This window comes from Aedes albopictus, chromosome 2 (genome assembly GCF_035046485.1).
Source record: "Aedes albopictus strain Foshan chromosome 2, AalbF5, whole genome shotgun sequence".
Classification (NCBI taxonomy): domain Eukaryota; kingdom Metazoa; phylum Arthropoda; class Insecta; order Diptera; family Culicidae; genus Aedes; species Aedes albopictus.
Window position 1 is genome coordinate 371,330,099 of NC_085137.1, and position 10,378 is coordinate 371,340,476.

A 10,378-nucleotide genomic window follows, 5' to 3' on the forward strand; every position below is an offset into this window, starting at 1 on the left:
CCAATGTTGTGAAACGATCTTTGCCGAGAGAAACAAGCAGGGATCGGTCCGGCCAGCAACATAAAGACACCACAAACAAATACATGAACTAAGTGTGCAAACCTTTATTACCTCATGCTTGATTGCTACCTTCCTGCCCTAGCTCATCCTAACTTCTAATCTCTTCCATCTTCTTCAACGTCACTTTCTTCTTCATTCTGTTTCTTCTTCTTTAGCGGTACTCACGCGCTTTCCTGGGTGCACCCATGATGTCTTCCGCTCCTTTTGTCGTTTTGTCCGCTGCTGAGACGGGCTAGGTCAGCCGTAGGCTCACTGGCCGACTGACGGAATCGGACGGACGGAGTCGCGTCCTCTTGGCTCCTTCTTCCCACAGACGGCTGCTGTCGTGACCCGGGATTTCGAGGGATGGTTTCCAGGCTCCTCTCTTCTGATTCCGGATCCAGCAGACCCCTCGCCCGGTGAAAACCCTTCCGGCGTTGGATGCCGAATCGCTTGAGATCCAATACGGGGCACTGGCAGCTGTTCTGAATTGTAGGCTGTGAATAAAAAAGCCTCCTCTTCTGGAAGGCTTTTTACTCGGCTTCTGAGATACACCGTAGGCCAATCCGGCGAGCGATGTCGTCAGTCTGGAGATGTTTGTTTGGTGATCCACTACTGTTCGATCTAGAACGGGTTCTCGGCGTGCTTCATCTGCGAATCTGGAAGAATCGACCTGTCGCTGCCCGATTCGCCGCGTGAGAAATGCGTGACCTCCACACGGGGCGTTTGCTCGCTCCAACCTCCACCAGCTCGAACAAAAATCGTGCCTTCAACCCAAAACAGATTTAACGGTGACACGGATCGAATAACACCCGGTTTGACGCTGTTGCAAATCTTCCCGCAGGTGGTCCACGCAATGGCTCGTCGATGGACGATTGTGATCGCTGGAGTTTTCGTGTGGAATCAGCTGTCTGTCACCTTCAATTTCCTTCTTGCTTCCTTCGTTGCGGATTTTTGAGCCAAGTATTTCCCGGCGGCAATCTTTCGTGTCAAGATGAACACCACACGATGTACTCCGGACGGCAACTCGATCACTTCTCCCTCACTCGTCGATGCAGTGCCCGTATACTTTCGGACTCGCTGTTGGGTGTGTTTGTGTGTCAAAGCGAGCGGAAGTAGCGGGATGGTTGGATCGCCAAGCAATTTTCGAGCACTGTATTTGTTTTCAAGGCAGCGCTTTTCGCAGCCTTGCTGCCCCACGAGTTTTCGTATTTATGTTTCAACTTTGTACTTTAAGGAATGCACACATATCAAAATTTGCTCAAGAATAACTCAAAACGTAACAAATGTTGTGAAACGATCTTTGCCGAGAGAAACAAGCAGGGATCGGTCCGGCCAGCAACATAAAGACACCACAAACAAATACATGAACTAAGTGTGCAAACCTTTATTACCTCATGCTTGATTGCTACCTTCCTGCCCTAGCTCATCCTAACTTCTAATCTCTTCCATCTTCTTCAACGTCACTTTCTTCTTCATTCTGTTTCTTCTTCTTTAGCGGTACTCACGCGCTTTCCTGGGTGCACCCATGATGTCTTCCGCTCCTTTTGTCGTTTTGTCCGCTGCTGAGACGGGCTAGGTCAGCCGTAGGCTCACTGGCCGACTGACGGAATCGGACGGACGGAGTCGCGTCCTCTTGGCTCCTTCTTCCCACAGACGGCTGCTGTCGTGACCCGGGATTTCGAGGGATGGTTTCCAGGCTCCTCTCTTCTGATTCCGGATCCAGCAGACCCCTCGCCCGGTGAAAACCCTTCCGGCGTTGGATGCCGAATCGCTTGAGATCCAATACGGGGCACTGGCAGCTGTTCTGAATTGTAGGCTGTGAATAAAAAAGCCTCCTCTTCTGGAAGGCTTTTTACTCGGCTTCTGAGATACACCGTAGGCCAATCCGGCGAGCGATGTCGTCAGTCTGGAGATGTTTGTTTGGTGATCCACTACTGTTCGATCTAGAACGGGTTCTCGGCGTGCTTCATCTGCGAATCTGGAAGAATCGACCTGTCGCTGCCCGATTCGCCGCGTGAGAAATGCGTGACCTCCACACGGGGCGTTTGCTCGCTCCAACCTCCACCAGCTCGAACAAAAATCGTGCCTTCAACCCAAAACAGATTTAACGGTGACACGGATCGAATAACACCCGGTTTGACGCTGTTGCAAATCTTCCCGCAGGTGGTCCACGCAATGGCTCGTCGATGGACGATTGTGATCGCTGGAGTTTTCGTGTGGAATCAGCTGTCTGTCACCTTCAATTTCCTTCTTGCTTCCTTCGTTGCGGATTTTTGAGCCAAGTATTTCCCGGCGGCAATCTTTCGTGTCAAGATGAACACCACACGATGTACTCCGGACGGCAACTCGATCACTTCTCCCTCACTCGTCGATGCAGTGCCCGTATACTTTCGGACTCGCTGTTGGGTGTGTTTGTGTGTCAAAGCGAGCGGAAGTAGCGGGATGGTTGGATCGCCAAGCAATTTTCGAGCACTGTATTTGTTTTCAAGGCAGCGCTTTTCGCAGCCTTGCTGCCCCACGAGTTTTCGTATTTATGTTTCAACTTTGTACTTTAAGGAATGCACACATATCAAAATTTGCTCAAGAATAACTCAAAACGTAACACAACCTTACCACAGGCGCAGAGTTTTTTGTGAGCGCTGGCAGGCAGCTCACAAAAAACTCTCAGACTCACTTCTACAAGAAGTCGCAGAGAGACTGGAGCAGATCTGAGGGTTATCGCTTGAGCAGACCTCAAGATGGTGATAACTTCAGCAAAACTAACAAACGCGAACCTTGTCGTTCGCCAGATCCAACAGCTCAAACATAATCAAAACAAACATAACGGCAGCGAGTCCTGCCAAAGGTGATCTGAACGCTCACAAATGAGCAAATGTCTCTGCGCTAGTTCTTGTCCCATCTTCTGTGCTATGCCGTTCCTGTGGCAAAACACTCAGTATGATCTATTCTAGTTTTAAGAGCTACAATAAAACTAAAGATCAAAACATGTAACGAAAATTACGGCTAATGTTGGCTAATATATGAACGTTTACAGTGGATGTTGTCAGTCACGATTGAGTAAAGGTCGGATTTGGTCGTCCTGAATCACTACGAGCCCAGAAAGGAGGTTTTACCGCGCCCCCCGGTCGCGTTGCTTTTATGGAAGTTTTTCGTAGAGACCCCCATGCAACCGACTACCACTTAGTTCAAGACCTGTGCCTGGAAGTTTGTCAATGTCACTCGGTGGGATTCTCCACAACAGTTTTGGTGCCCGATCGGATGATCGGCGGCGTATCTGTGAAGCTGCAGGTCTTTCAACTCCGTGGTCGACTACCAAGGGTCCCTCACTGTCTGGCGGTTCGTTGTGTTTGAGGTTTAGACCGTGTGCGACAGATGATTCTGATGTGTTGGTCCACTGTGCTGCAAGGAACGGCGAGGTTTCGCTTGATGAACTTGGTCCTCTAGCCACTGCCGTAAGACGTGTTTCGGTGGCTCGTAGGCTCGTCGTTAACAGCTCCCTGCTCGCTGTCTGCATAGCTTGTCCGTCGATGGCATTTGGCGTCACCTTACTAGCTTTCGGAATCCCAATCTCCCTCGCCGGCTGTGTCCTCCTACCTTCGCTGTGCCGACACTTCTGTTGGTATTTGGGGCCATCCTCCAACTTTCAGGGTTCCAATCTCCCGAGCCCTCCGTAGGCTTCATGCAGTCGCTGTTTATGGCATTTGGAGCCTCCCTACTCGCTGAGTTGCTTTCAGGGTCCCAATCTCCCGAACCTGCCGTAGGTTGTGGTCTTGTCGCGTTGTCTCAATTTCCGGTATTTGGAGCCTCCCTACTCACTGGATAGTTTTCGGGGTCCCAATCTCCCTCGCCTGCCGTAGGCGCTGCTACGTACTCCTCCTCTCCCAGTACTCCCAGGTGCGATTCCGCTGCGCCCGATAGTGGCCGTAAGCTTCAAGCCGCGTCGAACCGATTGTTGGTCGTCGATCTCCGACTCTCCACTCCTCCTATCCAGAAGCCAGCTGGTGTACTGCAGAGATCCCTGCTCCCCGTTTCCAAAGATGCAGGGTGCGATTTCTCACGATCGCGAACGGCGCGCGGTACACTTCTTGGCGCGATAGAAGTGTTGGTGTACCGCTGATTCTCGCTGCTGATGAACCGTTGTCTTGACCGCAAAGCGTGTTTTTACTTCTTAGGAAGTTCGTAGTCGACAAACGAATTTGCGTACATAGCTGTATAATGGTCAAGGTGGAGAGGTAGTTTATAAAAGTTGTTGCTCATCACACCTGACTGTGGACGCTTGACCTGGTTTGGTAGCTTGACTGGGATCTAATCCGAGATTGCCTAGGCTCCGTTGTCTGATGAGTGCCGCTGAACGACGAACTAGACTCCACTGCAGAGATGATTCTTGTGCGGCGCAGCACCGTCAGGGTCCTCCGTGTTTCCGGAGCGCGTTGTTATTCTTCTTCACTGCGTTCCTTCTGCTACCCTTGGGCGTTGTCTGGTTTCTCGCTCTGCACCATGGAATCTTGACCGCTTCGCGTATTTTGGTGATTCTCCGAAGATAATTCGTAGTTGACAGCTGTTGCTGCTTACATAGCTTGTGGAATTACTTCGTTAGTCTGGCTTTATGTCCTTGGCATGATACTGTCCTCGCTTGCCATCCTTCACGTCTTCCAGCACGTAGAGATTGCTTCCCAGGATCTTCACCACCGTCGCCGGAGCGAATTTGGAGTCGAGTTTGCGGTTGATGTGATCCACCTTGGAAGATTGCGTGAAGGTTCTACGCCAGACGAGATCACCAACCTTAAAAACGATGTCGCGTGTCCGCAGATTGTATCGCTGCTTCGTCTTTTCGTGGTTGTTCTTTATGCGCTGGATGATGAACTGGTGGATGCGACGAATCGCCGATAGCCGTACGTCCTGCGCCACTTTCGGATCGTCGGGCGTGTTCAACTCCTGCTGAGTATACAGATCAGTGTGCAATATCAGCTCCCTACCGAAGTTCGCATAGTGCGGGCTGACACCGGTCGCCTCGTGCTTCGCTCCGTTGATAGCTGCTACGATCGCTTGCAGGTTTTCGTCCCAGCCTCGGTGATCTTCATCCAACAGGGCTCGTATGCAGGTGATGAGGACTCTGTTCACTCTCTCGGCATTGTTCACCATCGGACAGTAGAACGCAGTCTTCATGTGAATGATGTTATGCTTGGCGATCAACGCTTTGAAGGCAGCCGACAGAAACTGCTTCCCGTTGTCCGAGAGAATGATCCGTGGTCGAGAGTAGCGTAGGAAAACGTGCTGTTCTAGGAATTCCACCATTTTGACGGAGTCCGCAGATCTCATCGGATGAACGACAACGTATTTCGTCACCCAGTCCACTACGACGAGCATCACGGTGTTACCGGCACGAGAGCGAGTGAAAGGACCTACGAAGTCGACCGACACCAATTCCCAAGGCACACGGGCAGGTTTGGGACCACCCATGTTCGGCATCATTGTTCTGTTCGGCGCTTTGCTGGCTTTGCATGTCTCGCATCCCCTCACGTACCGTGCGACGTCCTCCATCATCTTCGGCCAGTAAAAGTGGTTCTGCAGCTTCTGCCATGTCTTTTGGAATCCGAGATGCGCTCCTGATGTCGAGTCGTGGAACTTCGCAATCACTTCAGCTCGTTGGTTTAGCGGGACTACCTTCCTCCACCGGTGTGTCAGCGCGCCTTCTTCATTCCTACAGCTGCAGTTCTTGTAAAGCTCTTGATTCACCAGACGGAAGTCCGGAAACTTGGCCCCGTCTTGCTGCACTCGTTCCGTTAACTTCTGGTACCACTGATCGACGGAAGCATCTGCAGCGAAGACCATCGTGCTGACAATTCTGGACAAAGCATCCGGTACCGTGTTGATTTCTCCCTTCCGGTATTTGATGTCGAAGTCGAAGGCGTTCAATCTGAGTATCCAGCGACTCATGAGTGCTGTAGGGTTCTTCATTGATCTCAGATAGCTTAAGGCAGAGTGATCGCAGTGTACCGTGAACTTCGTGCCTTCTACGTACCCTCTGAACTTCTCTATCGCCCGGATGACGGCCAAACATTCACGTTCTGTCACAGAATACTTTCGCTCTGACGAGGACAGTTTCTGGGAGAAGTAGGCAATAGGATGTTCTTCCCCGTCTGTCTCCTGCGTCAGTACCGCACCAATCGCTACATCGCTCGCATCGCATGCAATGGCAAACGGTTTCGTGTGATCTGGCATCGCTAGGACTGGTGCTGCTACCAAGGCTGATTTAAGTTTCAGGAACGCGTCTTCTGCATCTTTCGACCACCGGAACTTGGTTTTCGTCTTCGTCAGCTCCGTCAACGGTACTGCAATTCTGGAGAAGTTCGCAATGAACCTGCGGTACCAGTTGCACATCCCTAAGAACCGCTGTACCTCCTTCCTGCATTGCGGGGCTGGGAAACGCACGATGCACTCAATCTTCTCCTGATCTACGTTCCATCCGCTTTGATTCAGCACATATCCCAGGTACTTCATCTCCTCCAGACAGAACTTCGACTTTTCGGCGGAGATAGTCAGTCCCGCGTCCCTTAGCCGCTTTGCCACTTCCTTCATCAGCTTGATGTGCTCGTCGAAGGTGCGTGAGCAGATGATTATATCGTCCAGGTAGTGGAACACGTGAGGTTCCAGGTCGGCGAAGATGTGCGTCATCAGCCGTGCCAGCGCTTGACTTGCTGTACACAGTCCGAAGGGGACGACCTTGAACTGGAAGTGACCCCTTTGCGGCACTGTGAAAGCTGTCGCCGGCCGGGATTTCTCTTCCAATGGCATTTGCCAGAAGGCATCTTTTAGGTCGATCGCCGAGATGTAGGTGCATCCGCTGAGGTTGTTCATGATTGCCGATATCTGTGGGATGGGATACCCCTCGTTAACCATCACCGAGTTAAGGTGACGGGCATCTAGACAAACACGGTACTGACCGGTCTTCTTTTTCACGGCAACCAGAGGGTTGTTCCACGGCGAGAATAGTGCCTCTTCTATCACGTCGAGCTCCAGCATCCGGTCGATCTCCTTATTCACCTCTTCGAGAACATACTTGGACATGGGATAATAGCGCTGTTTTCGTGGCTTCGCTTCTCCAACGTCGATTCGATGTACGTAACGGTCTGTTCTTCCGAGTCTTCCGGGTTCGGCCTTCGGGAAGTGGCTTATGGCTTCGTCCAGTATCTGCTTCTCTTCTTCTGACAACGGCTTCATGGATTCTTGTTGCGGCACGACCTCCTTTTCAGCCTCCAGGTTAATCGTGCAGCAGACAGGCTTTATGCAGAAGGCGTTCCAGAAGTTCATCCCGAAGATCACACAGGTCGGCAAAGTGGGAAGAAGCAACATCGACACGACTTCATTTTTGTTGTTGTAGGCTATCGGCAATCGGGTGTACGATTGTATGCGATGCTCCGTTCCGTCTGCCGTCTTGATGCCTCCCACCAGAGCTATTTGCTGCAAGCCTAGCTCCTGCGCCATCTTTACGCTGTCGCCTCCTAGAATCGAACAGTTGGCACCGCTGTCGAGTAACCCGGTAACTTGTTTCCCGAGTATGTCTACCACTGCGTGCGGACGATTGTCGTTGTCGGGGTTGATGATCAGTGAGTTGATCTGAACTAGGTCAGGAATTGTAGAGGGATCGTCGAATTGAGGCGAGGATGTCCTACCCTCTGTCACTGGCTCCCCGCTTGCGCGTTTCCCGAGCGTTGAAGACAGGTCGGGCAACTTCGCAACGAGAATCCCTTTTGTCCACAGCGATAGCAGAACAGTACTGCCTGGGGTTTGGCGCAGTCCATGAACCGGTGTCCCCCTTCGTCACAGTTCCAGCAAATCATCGCCGCCGGTGGATCGCGAGCGTTGTTTGCTTCAGGAACTTGGCGATGGTTGTTAGGATTGTTCGCTGGCATTTGTGGGAACTGTTGGTTGGGCGACTGTCTTCCTACTGCTTCTCGACGGTCGAATCTCAGCTTCAACGCATTCACCTGCTGTAACAGGGCTTCCATCCGCTGGTCCATCTTATCCTCGTCCTGCGCTACCTGTTCTGCTTCTGCACCGTAGGCTGTTGGTGAACTGCTTTCTCCATAACTGTGAAAACTTTCCGTTTCCAAAGCGTGAACCTTTCCAAATCTTTGGAGCGGTGGTTGTGGCTTCGCCGGGCGCAGCGAAGAGTTTGGAGTAGCCAGCGCTGGTTCAATCAGTGCCCCATACGGTAGCGATATCCGTCGCTGATGATGTTGTAGTTTCCGGAGTTCGTCTAGTTCCTTGCACGCCTTCACCAGCAGGCGTATGGAGTGGTGTGATGCGGCAATCGGAGCGTACGTGGAGTTCATGTTCTTCTTGATAATGAACAGCTTCTCTTGATCGGTCACCGGAGGATCCACGTATTGGAAGAGAGTGGATATATCCTGGTAGGATTTGGAGAACGGCTCTTCCTCGCCCTGCAAGCGGTGGTATGCTTCGGCCCGCAGAATGTAGGCGTAGCTCGCCGGCAAGAATTCTTGCCTGATCAGCCGCTTGAAATCGTCCCAGGTTACCAAGTCTCCCGACACGTATACATTGCTGTACCAGTTGAGCGCGTCGTCCAGAAGCAGATGTTTGACGTTCCTCAGCAGCACATCCTCCGTTACTCCTTCCGATGCAGCGAAAATCTCCACACGTTGCAGAAAGGTGTTCAGCGACGACCCATCCTTTTCGCCTTTGTATCTGAACGGCCAGTTATGGATGGCCTTCAACGTTCTTCTTTCTTCTAACAGCGGTCTTGGAACGTGTTCTTGCGGCCTGTAGTTCAGCTGTCGCAGTAGATCGGCCCGCAGTTGGTTGTAGTCACCTCTCGCATCAGCTTCGCCCGCTTCGGTCCTTATCGGTTCATATGGCGGTGGTGGAATGGTGCTGCCCATTGTTGGTTCTCGCCAGCTGGAGTTTTTCTGCGCTTCAAACCTGTTGTTCGGGACGACTCGCTGACCAACCGCGCTCCAACCCCTTCCTCGCGTGGTACGCATGGCTTCCAATGATGCAGCGCCTCTCTCGTTGTCGTGGAGTGTTGAGCTGTCGCGTTGAGGTCTAGCTGCTGTTGGATCGATCACTGGAGATGCTGTATGTCGCTGTTGCCGCTCAGCGTGGATGATGGACGCTTGATTCGATGTACCCGAATGGTTGACTGGATTTCCATTCTCGTCGAATCCTAGGAAGTCTGCTTCAGTCACGGTCGAAGATTGCGTGGTCACTTTTGGAACTGCACCGGTGCTGCTTCTGTTGGCACTGTCACTGTTCACTGGTCTGGCACTTTTCTTCGTTCTTCCTAGCGCATCGTCCACATCTTCCAGGGAAAACTGCACTAACAGCGCCACGGCTGCGTGTGTGTCGAGGAAGGCTACCGGTGGATCCACGATGGATAGTCTGTCCCGATAGTGCACTAACCGCGACCGTAGTAAACGAACTGCTGGGAGATCACCGCGCTTCAATGCTGCTTCCACTTCGGGTATTAATTCGCGCACGCGAGATTGACATTGACTGATATTGTCCCCCACATCCATAACGTGGGAGGAATTGTCGTAAAGTATTCCTTTTATCTCATCTTCCTGCATAAGAGCACGCAAGCGAACTGCTCTTGCCCGGCTAGCTCAGTCGGTAGAGCATGAGACTCTTAATCTCAGGGTCGTGGGTTCGGGCCCCACGTTGGGCGCCAATGTTGTGAAACGATCTTTGCCGAGAGAAACAAGCAGGGATCGGTCCGGCCAGCAACATAAAGACACCACAAACAAATACATGAACTAAGTGTGCAAACCTTTATTACCTCATGCTTGATTGCTACCTTCCTGCCCTAGCTCATCCTAACTTCTAATCTCTTCCATCTTCTTCAACGTCACTTTCTTCTTCATTCTGTTTCTTCTTCTTTAGCGGTACTCACGCGCTTTCCTGGGTGCACCCATGATGTCTTCCGCTCCTTTTGTCGTTTTGTCCGCTGCTGAGACGGGCTAGGTCAGCCGTAGGCTCACTGGCCGACTGACGGAATCGGACGGACGGAGTCGCGTCCTCTTGGCTCCTTCTTCCCACAGACGGCTGCTGTCGTGACCCGGGATTTCGAGGGATGGTTTCCAGGCTCCTCTCTTCTGATTCCGGATCCAGCAGACCCCTCGCCCGGTGAAAACCCTTCCGGCGTTGGATGCCGAATCGCTTGAGATCCAATACGGGGCACTGGCAGCTGTTCTGAATTGTAGGCTGTGAATAAAAAAGCCTCCTCTTCTGGAAGGCTTTTTACTCGGCTTCTGAGATACACCGTAGGCCAATCCGGCGAGCGATGTCGTCAGTCTGGAGATGTTTGTTTGGTGAT

General features: G+C 52.0%; 1 non-coding gene across 1 annotated transcript; it reads left to right on the forward strand.

Annotated features, from left to right (window-relative positions):
* Positions 1-9,657: 9,657 nt before the first annotated feature.
* Trnak-cuu (transfer RNA lysine (anticodon CUU)) lies at positions 9,658-9,730 on the forward strand. The gene has a single exon. It is a non-coding gene; the product is annotated as a tRNA-Lys (tRNA).
* Positions 9,731-10,378: the final 648 nt, after the last annotated feature.